The 8681-nt window shown below is 34.9% G+C and overlaps 1 long non-coding RNA gene across 1 annotated transcript; it reads left to right on the plus strand.

The window, feature by feature from the left end:
* The first annotated feature begins 1716 nt into the window (after positions 1-1716).
* Positions 1717-5049, plus strand: LOC144962323 (uncharacterized). The gene is made up of 3 exons (XR_013643437.1): positions 1717-2944; positions 4105-4166; positions 4984-5049. It is a non-coding gene; the product is annotated as an uncharacterized LOC144962323 (long non-coding RNA).
* Positions 5050-8681: the final 3632 nt, after the last annotated feature.

Raw genomic sequence — 8681 nt, forward strand, 5'->3', positions numbered from 1 at the left:
TCTCTCTCTCTCACACACACACACACACACACACACACACACACACACATCGTGAGACTTTTTAACGAGTTGGTGATCATACTAATCTGTCGATCGAATGAAGTTGAAGTTTTATTACTAAAATAGAAGAATAGGCGATTTGCCAGTACTTTGTCGAACTGTTGATGCTTCAAAAGTGGACAGGAAAGAAACAAGACGAGACAGCTCTTGTTGACCTTCTTTGAAGTTACATATTATTTTTATTTATTCGTCCATTCAAGTTTTATACATATTAAATGTGTGATAATACAAATCACGACTTCGAACTAACGACGATTATGAATATCAATATCGAACGATCCAAACACATCATTCGTCATGTTTTGACTTGAACTTGTGGTGTTTTAACTCTATAACGACGAAACTTTTTTTTTTCAAGTCATACTTTCTCATGTTATATCTCATATTATTATATGTCTCTAGTAATAATAATATAATATATTTGTTTAGCGACCATACCACTTTGCCACCATGCGCGAATGAAAACCATACGTGTTACCCATTGCAATAGTACATAATATCAGTATTATATGCCATAATGTAACAGCTCTATTCATAAAATTATATGGATAGCGGAGAATTAATGAGGTGTGATTTTAGGTGCATTGTGTATGTCATGTCCAACCTTATCGTTTTCATAAAGAGAGCAGTTAAAGCGATGCGACTTGGTCATCATCGTATCCTGAATCGCATTGCTGTTATTTTTCTATTAATTAGTGAAAAGGGTAAATATCGGATTCCAGGTTGGATTAAAATCGAATCGCGCGTGTAAACGTTTAACATAAAATGTCTTTGTGTGGCATCAAAGATTTATTGGATGTTTTAATTTGTTCTGCTAGCGTGTTTTTGATTTATTTATCATCTTTTTTTTGAAAGCCAAGAAATCATGACAGGCCGTTTCTCGTTTATACAACTAGATAAACCATTTGATTGCTTTGCTGGTTGTTGGTGTAGTCACTGTTTTGTTTATGACTAATATATTTTGTTGTATTTGTTTTGGTGTTTTGGTTGTTTTGCTGTTTTTTTTCTTCTGCTTTTCGTCCTCCTAATGATGTTGACGTAATGGATGGGAATTTCCAACCATTCAAATTGTGTGTGTTCAATTGAAATTCAGAAACTTTGATGTGGGTGGTTTGTAGGTGCAACTTGAAAAGCTTCATGAAGGGCACTCCTATTTTGGAGAGGCAAATTCTTGCTGTATATTCCAATTTTTCCCTATATATATATATATATATATATATATATATATATATATATATATATATATATATATATATGTATTAATACCGGATAGGGAGACTTTTGGTACCCCTATTAGTTCATTTTACAGTACTTTACCAATAGGGAGACCAAAATCCGGTCCCCCTATTGATTTGACCTCTAGCACATTCACTTTTCTATTTTTAGTTTAAAGTTGTCAACCCAACCGTCAAGGATATATAATTGTAAATCATAGTATTGAAGTTATTTGTTAAACACCACAGTAAGAAGAGTTATGCCTAAATTTTCACGTTGGTCAATAAGGTGACCGCCTGAAAAAAGTACAATAGGGGTACCAGTGTTTTCATCGATATATTTCAATAGTGAGGCAATATATCTTTCCGAAATTTTCTCTAAAATTCTAGAGCATTATATGGATTTTTATAGTAATGAAAACCTAATTAAAATTGTGTGAAAGTTGATGAACTGAGGAATGAACAAGATATACGAATTATAATCTATTTTTAGAAACAGATTTATCGAATCTTGGTCCGGATTCTTATCTTGGTGACAAGAGACAAGCAAACATAGTAACTCTTTTTTTTCGTGAAACGTATGTTTAGTCAATTTCGCGCATAAAGAGGCACTCGGCACTCACTCACTCCGCAAGTCAGTAGTAGGTAGGTGGTTATCAGTTATCAGCTTTAATTCTTAGTCAAACGCTTCATCAAACCCATTATTGAGTAGCATGTTGATGCCTGATGCCAGTTGAAGCCATCTCGACGTCGTGAAATGGAGCATCTTCTGTCATAGCAGTAGAATCGTCAGATGCCGCATTTAAATCCTCCATTCCAGGCGTTGCTGTTGCCATATCGATCTTCGAAATGATTTGGTCTAGACGTCAAGTTGACCCGTTCTATGTCTGAAGAGATTTTAAAGTGCAATACCTAACATTATATCTTGATCTACAAAAGAGTCTTTTTAAATGAACCGCTGTGTTTCTATATTTTTCAAGAACCAATGATTATCTGATAACCACTGACAACTGACTTGCGGAGAGAGTGGCCGACGGACGTCCTCTCTATAGCCGCAAGTATTTTTTCGTCACTTGCTGAGTTCCAAACTAGACGTCTATGGCATCGTGGGGTAAATTGATGCTGGAGGCATCATTGAAGAGACACCGAGATAATTTAAATGGTAAGTTATTGGCCATTCTTATTACATCACTGTTGATTTAAGATTTTCAATAGGGTAGACATCACAATCACACACACACCGATTGATGATTGTCACTTGTCAGTCAGTCATTTGGAAGTGGAGTCAGATAATTCGGGAACTTCTGTAGACTGTAGATTCACACTAGTGAGTAAGATCTGTCGTTTACTACTACTACTACTACTACTACCACTACTACTTTTAGTTTTAGCTTTATCCAACTCAACACTTCTCGTGTTTATTTTATTTTGGCAAAACTAGAATGGATTTTTGAAAAGAATATAAAATAATTTAAACTTAAACCTGTCTTTGCATCTTGCTTTATGCATACAGTATGCCATATCACAGCCATCACAAAATCATAGTTTAATGTTGAGAATATGCTATTTCTTTTGTAACTTCAGATCAGAGAGATTTGAGCTTTAAAAATCCTGAAAATGTCTTGCTGTCAATCCAGACAACCCTTTTGATGTGATCTATGATGTTAATGGTAAGAATGTAATTTGATGAGGAAATGAATAACATTTAGGTACACATAGTTTGCTTTTTTTTTTTTTTTTTTTGAGTCATGATGTGTAATACTATTACAGTCCACTCCGGATAATTGCAACTCGTTTAATCGCAACTTTCGGTTAATCACAATATTTCCTAAGCAATGGAAATAATTCTATATAAAAGTCACTGGTTAATTGCAACAAACTTCGGTTTTTTAAAAAGTGGTAAATTCAAGAAATCAAACAGTATATCATGATTAAATTTCATCATGGATGAAATCGTGACAGGTTGAAGAATCGAGAGTGAGCAGGATTTAATGCTACAGTAGTGTGTCACCACTCTGTTAGAGTCGAAAGAGGGCGGGGCTCTGCAGTATGGGTTTGTGACGTCATCGGTGGCCATTAAATAGAAGAGGGGTGGGGCTGGTCATAATCTTGACAACAGGTTATAAATGACAGTTATAAAGAGAGACTGAGCGATATCCTTTGTTTTAGGATTAACAACTGTGCATTGTGACCAACGAGTTTGGTGAGAGCTTATTGTCTCTCATTAAGGCTAATCTCTTTAACTCTGACAAATGTTGAATTGTTGAGAAAAAAGATTGAAACTTCTTCCAATCTGAATAAGATATCGGCTTGCTTCATAGCTGCTTTTGGTTGACAAATCTACACGGGGCTGCCATATGGTTTTTGTTTCAATCAAATTGCTCTGTATGTGGTGGACTAAGAATATTATTTACTGGTTTGAGTTGACAATAAATGTGTAAAATGTTGAAATAGTGGACAGGAAACTGAATTTCGGTTAATCCCAACATTTTCGATGATCCCAAGGTATTGCGATTATCCTAAGTGGACTGTACCTGAATCTTGAACGAAAAACTATCATATGGATATGATTATAGACAGATTGGTTTCTGGAATTATATTTCCGTCCTCCCTTGCCAACTCTGACGTTCTTGAAATTTAAAAGAAAATAGCCAGAAGGTTTCGGACTTAATTTTCTTTTTTTTTCCAAAGGACAATAGTCATAAGGTAAATAATTTTTAAAAATCCTTTTACAGCACAAGATGGCATGATTTTTTGTTTAAGAGTTTAGAGAAAAACTTGCACATGATAGTCTTCAGCTTTTTTTTTGTTGTTTTTATTTTCTATATAGACTCCAACTCAGAGCCTGAAAGTGATGCAGAACAAAGTTCCATATCACATGATTCATTTGTGGTAAGTATGTACATTAAAATAAAATCATAACATTTGTATAGCGTTTATCCACAGTTGGCACCATGCTCAAAATGCTTCACATCAACATATTTTGTGGTGGACAAAACACATTTGCCACAAAAGATGAGACCTGCAGTCTGTTAGGCGCAATACAATATTTCAGGACAAGGACAACACTGTTTTACACCAGTGAGATCTCCTAGTTTTTTGTTGTTAAAAATTTTTCTTTGCAGTGGACTTCGCCAACAATAACACTATTTTAAACCTTCCTCGTTATATTTTGAAGTGATATTCATTGATGAGCCATTCACATTTGAAGTCGTTTGTTTTTTTATTTGACAAAATGTGAAAATGATGCGTTTCCAGGAAAAATTAAAATAGCTTCTGTTGGGATTATACTTTTGATCTCGCATTTTGTCCAAATTCTCTTGCATCGTAATGTTTATCAACTTTTTTTGTTAACTATATTGCAGTTGCAAGGTTAGGAAGTTCATATTGTTGCAATGACAACCGTTTATATGTCCAGAATCGTAGTGATATAAAAAATTGTTTTGTAGTTGTTGGTCCTGGTGTAGGATTTAAAGAGTTGGTTAAAAACGGTTTACTGAAACCCTGGTTGGTGTATCTATATTTATCCAAGCACAGTTGAACATATTAAATACTTAGACAATATGTCTGCCTTTCTCAACTCTTTTTTATTATACTTGCATTATTAACCAGCTAATTGTTTAGTTGGATTATTAAACAATGGCTCTTCATGTTTATTGTCAACATGAATAAATTGATTGATCTGTCATCTTTTCCACAAAATATACAGGGTCCCGATTTTGTTGCTGACTCCGAGTCTGATTCCTCTACGTACTCTGTGAGGTACCCAATGCTGAGTACATCATTGTCTTTGGAACCTAGTGCTCATTCCCCAACTCAGTCAGAGCCTCATCCACAACTATCACAGACTGAACCTCGTTGCCAGTCTGGGACCCAGGTTCAACCCGAATGCTATACACTTGCAAACCAACGTGTTACGTGCAATGGTGAGTCATTTTTTTGTCATTCTTCTCCTTTGATATTTGTGGGATCAATTTTAATTTACCCATTCCTTTTAAAAGAAAACTTCCACCCCCTCCATGGTGCTGCATTTGTGTTATTGCATTTTTTTTCTGTTTTGGCAGTGCTGCGTCGCAAAATACGCTACCATTTACATAACAAGCACAAATCCAAATTTGATAGGGTGGACATCTTAGAATCTGAAACCCCAATGTGTGAGTGATATCAGTGAAACCAGCCATAAAAATGTTCATGTTTATTTTATTGGGGTTTTTTTTTTGTCTGTAATAGACTTAAATTGCTTGTATTGTAAGTGTTAAAATGTTTTTTTTGTTACAACCCATCTATATATTAAAACTGTTTCTTTGTATTTCTATGATGCTTTAGGCTTTTTTTCACAGACCAGCTGGAAACTTAACGAGAATCAGAGTAGATAACATTTTTATTAATCTTGCAACCTAAACAGTATATGATGATTGGGAGCATTTAAAGAAAAGCACATTTTCTTTTTAATTTGTCGGTACTAAAATTATACTTTGATAATGCCTGCTGTGCTACAAACCCTTTTGACTTCCAGGTTCAATATTTTTCTTTATTCTAAAATTCTTGGGTTTCCTTTCAATGACAACTGAGATCATTAAAATTCAGCTCACAACATGATGTGTGTAGATTTGATGAAAACATATGTTCGAGTTGAGAAGCAGTGTTCACGAACTTGCTGATCGTTTTTACTAGCATTTATTTTCCTAACTTACCTGTATCAATTAACAAAGGCAAGACTCAAATATTTTCTATCTGAACAGTGTGTTTGTTATTGAAATATTTCCGGCATATACATGTCATATTTCATTCCCACAAAATATAAATCAGGATTAAGTTGTCTGGGCATCAGCATCGTTCAGGCAGTTGGGGGGAAGTCTTTAAGGAATTAATGAAGCCGATGCTCAACCGGTCTGGAGGACGTTTGATTGATGTCGGCTGTTTGTTCTGCCAGCCGGTGATGTTTTCTCACTCCCTCAATGACAAAGAAAGTCATTGTTATGACTATGAACTATAGTCTATTATTACTTTTGTTACTATATTAATTGTTACTTATAGCCGCTACTGTTATTATTATTATTATTATTATATTATTATTATTATTATTATTATTATTATTATTATTATTATTATTATTATTATTATTATTATTATTATTATTATTATTATATGATATTGCCTTCATTGCATTCTATTACTATTATTGATATAATTAATTTCTGATTGTTGTAAATAATTTATGTGAATTGAATTTTGTCGATTGGCCAAGGGCCTACAATAAACTTAAATGAAATGTTAGTCTTTGGATAGGACTTGGGTCTATTCTTGATTGCTTTTCCGCCTGGGTCGAGTGAAGCATTTGGAGTAAATTTTGTTGCTCAACGTAAAAAACATGACGCTTACCATTCGCTGATACTGATACCTCCAAGGGGTGGTTGGGGAAAAACCTAAAATTCTTTTGACATTCTGTCTGATTTTTCGCTGAAACAACAAAGGACAATCTATGTATTCAGATGAGACTTCAATGTGTTACTATTCCGATTTATGTTCATATTTTGATTATAATGAAGAGGGAACCCTGAACCCAGTGAAGTGGGTGGATTGATCTATTTATTTCTATTTCAAAACAAAAATATGGCGTCTTTTCACTGGATTTGTTATGTGGCAGAGGTCTCCACAAATCTAACATACCTCTTCCAAGGAATAGATGGTAGAAAAAGTATATAACAAGAAGGAATTATGACAGTTACTTGTCCAGGCCTTAAATATTTGGAATGCTATTCCTCTCTATCGCTGTCATGTAGCTGATGTGCATATGATCTGTCTATTGATTTATTTTCATAGTTCATAGCATGATGTGCTTTATTTTCTTCTTTTTTTCCAGAGAAATACAAAAAGCCGAGGAGACCCTGTCCATACTGTGGACAGTTGCAAACAAAACTCTCAAGGCATTTGATGAGGAAACACAAAGATGAGACAGAAGTTACAGAGGCCATGAAACAGCCTGTAAAGGAAAGGGATAGAACAATGGATTATCTCAAGAAAAAGGGCATTTTTTATTCAAACACTAGAAACAATTCAATAGTTATGCGTGAGAGAGCACAAGGGTCACATGAAGTTGTTATGTGTGCTGGCTGTAAGGGGTTTTACTCTGGACGAAGGGTTTATGAACACAAAAAGAAATGTAGTACTGAGCATGCTCTGTGTACTGGGGTTGTAAAATTTTATCCCGTGGCTCCCAATGCAAGTAAAGAAATAAAGGAGAATATTCTTGACAAATTTCGGAATGATGAAGTGGGAAATTTGTGTCGATCAGACAAAGCTATAGTATTGTTAGGAACAAAATTGTGGAGTAAAAGTTCAAAGAAGGAGAGAAAAGTTATAATGAGTGATTTACGCATCTTAGGAAATTTGATTTTAAAAACTAGGAAGAGAACGAAATCAACCTTCTTTCTCTGGAGAGGACGTGGTGAAGCGTTGTAACTTTAATGAAATATCGCAAACCATTTCTGAAATGACTTTGAAAGAGGATGGGACATTGAAAGCAGGCTTGAAGCTTTCAATTGGATTTATATTGAAAAAGTTAATTAATTTCTTAAAAGGGGAATAAATAATGCAAAACAAAATGGAAGAATCCGCAGAGATAGATTTGTTCAAAGCTGTCCTGGATTATAATTGGGATAGTATTTTTTTTACAGCCAGAGTTCAATGTGAAGCAAAGAGAACAAATTTGAGAAAACCCAAAAGAGATGCCATTAGAGAATGATATAAAGAAGCTACGGCAATTTATTACTGAAGAGATGGTCGTATTTGTGAGGATGATTATCAATTATTTGATTCACATATGTTTGTTAGGCTTCGCAATGTCATCGTAGCTAGGCTTACAATGTTTAATGCGAGGAGAGGCGGAGAACCCGCAAGGATGTTGTTAAAAGACTGGAATGATGCAGATTCAGGTGTATGGGTGTGATCCCCAGCTTGTACAACATGTCACTGATCCTCTGGAAAAAGCGTTACTTGAGAAGTATAAGCTGGCCTATCAGTCTGGAAAGGGAAGCAAGATGTTGGTCCCTGTGTTGATACCCAATGACACAATTCAGCCTTTAAGGAAACTTGCACAGGAGCGTAAAGCTGTTGATATTTCAGACAACCCATTTCTTTTTCCAAATACAGGAATATCCAAAGATCATGTAAGTGGTTACATTGCCATCAAATATGTCACTTCCTTAGTAAAGGATTTAGAGAAACCCCAGTTGTTAATAGCTGATAAATTCAGGCACCGAGCTTCGACATTATTTGCCTTACTTGATGTCCCACAACACGAGAGAGATGTCTTCTATCGACATATGGGACACAGTGAATCAATCAATCAAAACATTTATCAGTGTCCACTTGCAATACGAAAATAACAGAAGTTGGTCATTTTTT

The sequence above is a fragment of the Berghia stephanieae genome, unplaced genomic scaffold (genome assembly GCF_034508935.2).
Source record: "Berghia stephanieae isolate SIO BIC M18660-M18661 unplaced genomic scaffold, UCSD_Bste_1.3 scaffold855, whole genome shotgun sequence".
Lineage (NCBI taxonomy): Eukaryota > Metazoa > Mollusca > Gastropoda > Nudibranchia > Aeolidiidae > Berghia > Berghia stephanieae.